Below are 5,429 nucleotides of genomic sequence, written 5' to 3'. Positions count from 1 at the left end.
TTTGTGCAGCCATAATTAAAGGAATAAATCAAATCTGTAGCTTGCATTGGTAATGTGCCCACCTAGTGATTATGAATGCCAGAATGCTATGAAAGTGAGGCAAAAGAGTATCCGATCCAAGTCATCATAACACAGAACATGTCGTTGTGCCACAAACATCCAGAGAGTTCTCCGTATGATTCTAGTAACAGCTGTGACAAGGGCTATGGTTAATGGGGGAGGCTGTCTTAGCCATACTCACCTACCTAAAACTCAGTGACAGTACGTGGAGTGCTACAGGCCTATGCCTTCTTTACAAATGTTGCTTTGTCTGGTTGTGTGTGCTCTCTTTGTATTGGTAGTAGTAGCCGTAACACTTGAGCAGAAGGCAGAGCCCTAGAGTGGTGGTCTGAAAGGCCCCTCAGAACAGGCTATGAACATAGAACACACTTTTGTTTACAAGCTGTGAATGCAGAAAAGGAGAGCAAGCTAAAAGAAAACCTCACTCTGAAGGTACTGTTCAACATACTATTTTTATGAAGAAAGAAGGAAGTCACTGACAAGGTTAGCCAGCTGCAGGACTCGAACTCACATCATCTGGATTGCCAGTACAGGGCTAAGCTAACACGCCTCTCCAATGACTTCCAAGGTTGCGTGATCTGAAGGGACAAACCACACTCACTGCCCTGGACCTGCAATCCAGAAGATGTGGGTTCGAGTCCTGCAGCCGGCTAACTTTTTCAGTGACGACTTCTTTCTTCATTCATTGTTCTTAGGCATTTGAGGCTTTGTGTGTTTGTCCTTTCTTCTGTGTGTCCAGCCTCAGAACATCAATTTCCATCGTCCACTATTTTTAGTTTGTTGTCACTTCTATGTCACTTGTAAAGAACACACATCTTAACAAAGAACATTTGTAGGGCCTAAAAAGTGTTTACAATGGGATCATTAGTATGAATTTTTCAGGGAAGCAAACTATGGTTGGTACTGTACCCAGAGCCGGCAAGTAAGGTGACTGCCTTAAGCCCGGCGCTTGCATAGGCCCCGCGCACGAAGCCCTCAACCAATTACTTTTTATTAAATATCAAGTATGCACTTAATCGTGTGAAACAGGCCCCATGATGTGCCTTTGCCTCAGGTCCTGCACACCCCTAGCACTGGCCCTGACTATACCCTTCCAAAGCAGTCATGATCCACGACAGAATATGAATTCACATGCATCAACTATTGCAAATGTTCGCAGCCATCAGTTGCCATTGCAAAACAGGAACACCTTAGTGTAGCGCATAGCACAAACTAAAATGCTGAATACTTTCAAAGTTCAGCTGCAGGTGGATTGAAGTATGCCCACATGGCTATTCAGCAGCAGAAAGGGAATTTTCCTCAAGAAGGATACGAAGTGTGCAGCATCCTATCAGCCCAGCACTGGAGATGGATGGCGAGATATGTAAGGCCGTATTTCAACACCCTGTGTACGGTCACATTCAGGACAAGGGCGGTGGACTTTTAGCGGTGGTCATGATTCTCAGCTACCCATGACTGATTTTCTTCCTTGACATAGTGATGATTCTCTATCCAACACCTGTGCATGTGCATTCTCCCTCATGTTCAGCAGGATGTTCAGCAGAGGATTGTGCAATGACATCTGCTCTTTTTTCCATGACAGGATTTTAACACCTTTTATTATCATGTTATATTGCATAGTCATTCAAAACTACATAACAATCCCTGTCACAACCAGTAAAATTTGAAGTCACAATGCTCATTCGCACGAAATCACCAAAGGTTTTCAAAGATCACATATGACCGACGTTATACCCCTTTCTTTGTGGATCACCTACATAAGTACTGTATGTACCTTAGCATGGTTGTGTGCATCTTGTAAATGTAGGCCTGACTGTGCCCATTCACTCCATAGCTATGATCAGTGGAATCCAGCCCTTTCCATTCCAGGTTCACAATCAGTAGGTGCATCACAGTTAGTTGATTTCAATGGGTGGAAGACCTACTTGTGCCTGTGCAAGCTCATGATCGGCAAGCCCATTTAGTCTGTGCCCAGGGCTAGACATGTTCTGTGATTGCGATTGGGTCACTCAGTACCTTGCTCTGTTATCATGGTCAGAAGTGTCACTTGCGGGCTTCTCACTGAGGGCTCATGAACTCCAAACTTGCTCATGATTCATTTGCTGAGCTTTAGTGCTTACTGGACCAATTTTCAATAGTCCCACTCCCACAACTTTCCCAAAGTTGCTAAATATGTTTGCCTTTCACATCGCATTCAAAAAGTCATTTCGCTGACGGGCTAGCTATTGTAGTTTTGTGGAACATCAATTCAACATAGTGACAATTCTCAACCAGTATACTGAGACATAGTGCTGTAATAGTCATTCCAGTTGTCTACCAGCTAATAGGAGTTCTGTTTGCAGTGCTCCCATGACACTCACGAGGCATTATTTCCCCTGTATTCCAACATAGGTAAAATAAAAGGTTCTAAACAACATATCTCTAATACAATCTCGACAAAATGCAAGGCTGGTAGTGTCTTTGTACATTGGTCCACATAAAAAATTAAGTATCAATTGACAAAAAGAAAAAAAGGTACCAAATGGTACCAACCAGACCTGTATACTACATAAAAATTTCCACGTGGGCAGAGCCCATGAGTTGCTGCATGGTGAAAAATATGTTCCATATTTAACAGAAGTAACTTTAGTGTTTCCGATAGTTATGTAAACTTGTTGCCCGCGGGAAGGCACTATAAATTCAGTCTGGCTCAAAAGTCTGAAGTCGGTGGCTTGACTATCACAGATCGCGACAGTAATTTTTTGTGATGTTCCCCTCCAGTTAAATAGTACATTCGCAAAATATTTAGCTTCCTCTTCGCACCGTTCTCTCACCAGGCGGCGCAAAAACACGTGAAACGCAAAAGCTTTCTTCATTCCGGGGCTTCCTGCGTATGAGCTACTTGTTCAATTTAGAAAATTCCACTGTGCTCGTGCTGAGAAAGGGCAAGACCACCTCTCAGCAAATTGTCATGTACCTTTGACAAAAATCACTGGGAGAGAATGATGCCAGAAACAAAGCCCAGTGTGACAAAGTTAAACATTTTTTTATAATACTATCATCAACGCGGCACCGTGCACGATTATTTTTTATTTGGTCCACATCACAAAGACATTTAACAAAAAGAAAAACAAAAGATCATTGCTCTAGCTCTAGGTTTTTGGTAAAACGAGGATGTTCGGATTTAAAAATTATGAAATGATGGTCATCCTAGGATGTCCATTTTGGGACCACAACATAACGACTGCCGCGTAACGATTTTTTTAAAATCCGGTACTGGCAACTTCCAGCCCCGACAGAGTCTGTGCGGCCTTGAGCAAACATGCCTCCACAACACTCTGCTGTCTCAGCATTTTCGGCATATTTGTCGACCACAGGCGAGCCATGTCTCACAAGAATGTGCATTTTGGATTGTTGAAAAATGCAAGTCGCCAACATTGGGTAAATTTCGGGATGCCCACAGCATGTGAACAGCAGTAGAGGCAAACACGGGAGAGAAAAGGGGCAGTTATAAATCATCATAAGAATTCATGGTATGTGGCAGGAAACGCAGGTCTGGCTACTACTGCTTCTGAAAGCCATTGTATTAGCAAGACGCCACTCATCCTTGAGACCCGTGCTTTGTCTCCCAGTGGCCCGCTTTCCCTTTTAGGGTCGTTGATATTATTGTTAAATCCTTTGGTGCGGAAAAGGATTTCTGTTTTCCTCCTCATTTTCTCATCAGGCATGTGCACGTATATTTTTGCTTCTTTAGTGTCGTGTTGAGCATAGAAATAAAGTGCAAGCGAGCTGGTGTATACTTGACTGGACCAACACTGTTGCGTCAAATCCCTCCAACCTCTAGAAAGTTGTCAGATGTGATGAAAAATGCTCACCTGAGTTAGTTTTCACTACAGAGACCCCTTCTAATAATTACTTAAGATTCCTAGACATAATGTTCTTTTCTAAGTCAGGATTCTGTTGGGAATATGGATGGCTAAACCAAAAACCTCTCCTCCATCGCCAGAGTTGTTACCCCAATTCTTGCAAAAAGCGGAATTATAAAATCGGTCTTGTCTGCTGCTATGAAAAAATGGTGTGTTGACAGGATTTCTGTCACCATACATCAGAAGCTCTCGCGTCTACTACATGCTGGGTACAAAACAGATTCAATCAGAAAATGCTTGTGGGACCTCCTTATTCCATACGATCGCGCGACAAGAAGCCCTACGAACCACCGTCCTGTCATCAGTCCTCTTTTCCATCCTATTTCCCACTCACTAGGAAAACTGGATGTTGCTTACGGTGTACGTGTGGCATACACGATACCTAACAAACTCTCAAATCCGTTTATATGCCCCTTACTGAAAACGGTTGCACCCTAAACCACAAATCCCCTTTTTGTGAATCCCTCCAAAAACATTGTGTACTCAATTCATTGATGTGAATGTGGAGCCTTCTACATTGGCCAAACTAAAAGATGTATTAATGAGCGTCCCGCTCGTTGGTGGTAGCTAAGGTTGTGCCGAAGACTGGGAGGTGGTGGGTTCGAACCCTACCACCGGCTGTGCTCTCTGAGGTTTTCCCTGGGTTTTCCGAAGACTTTCCAGACGAATGTCGGCACAATTCCCCATGTCCCCCACTCCTTCCTACTGTCCTCTCTCCATCTCTCGACATCTGTACGCCGCTCATAGCCACAGTTGCTTCGCGGCGCTAAAGCAGAATTTAAAAAAAAAAATGTTTCAAAAAATTCACCAACCTCTGAACTATCCCAACATTTCGACAACTGTTTCGATTGCCTTCCTCTTGTCCTGGCTTTGTCGCAGCGATGTCTTTCCCAGAGCCCCAAGCCTCTTCGTCATATCACGTTCCTTTTCCGAACATACCTCGTACCTTTATTCACGATGACAATGTGTCTTACATTAAAACGTTTTCCCAAAGGAAGAAGAAAATCCCCGTTCTTGTGCTGCCCTCTAAGAGTTCTGCAACACCTCTCTTCAGTGAGGCTAAAACTCGGTAGCAGCCGACAGGCTCGCTGTATTACCTTCTCAAAAACAGACTTCCTTCGCGGCCCCCCCATCAGGGGCGGATCCAGGGAAGATCCTCAGGGGGGCCCCCACTGAAAAAAAGAGAGAAGAGGGGGGGGGGGGGTCGCCATGTAGCAGGAAAATCTGCCGGAATGGGGGGTAGAGGTATATCTCGAGCCCCCCCCCCCATCCTCACAGATGCCGTGCCAGACCGATCACGTTAACCTGCGAGGCAGTACATTTCTTCGAACTCGCGGCGTCGCCTGGCATGTGTGGTCCGGCTCCCAGACACGGTGTAACCTGACACTCGGTTTGCATGTCCCGAGGAGGCAGTCAGGACTGGGGTTCCTAAGGAAGCGGACGTTACAATAAACACGGCTCGTA

This window comes from Ornithodoros turicata, chromosome 1 (genome assembly GCF_037126465.1).
Source record: "Ornithodoros turicata isolate Travis chromosome 1, ASM3712646v1, whole genome shotgun sequence".
Lineage (NCBI taxonomy): Eukaryota > Metazoa > Arthropoda > Arachnida > Ixodida > Argasidae > Ornithodoros > Ornithodoros turicata.
The sequence above is the reverse complement of the archived record's forward strand: the minus strand, read 5'-3'. Positions refer to the sequence as shown.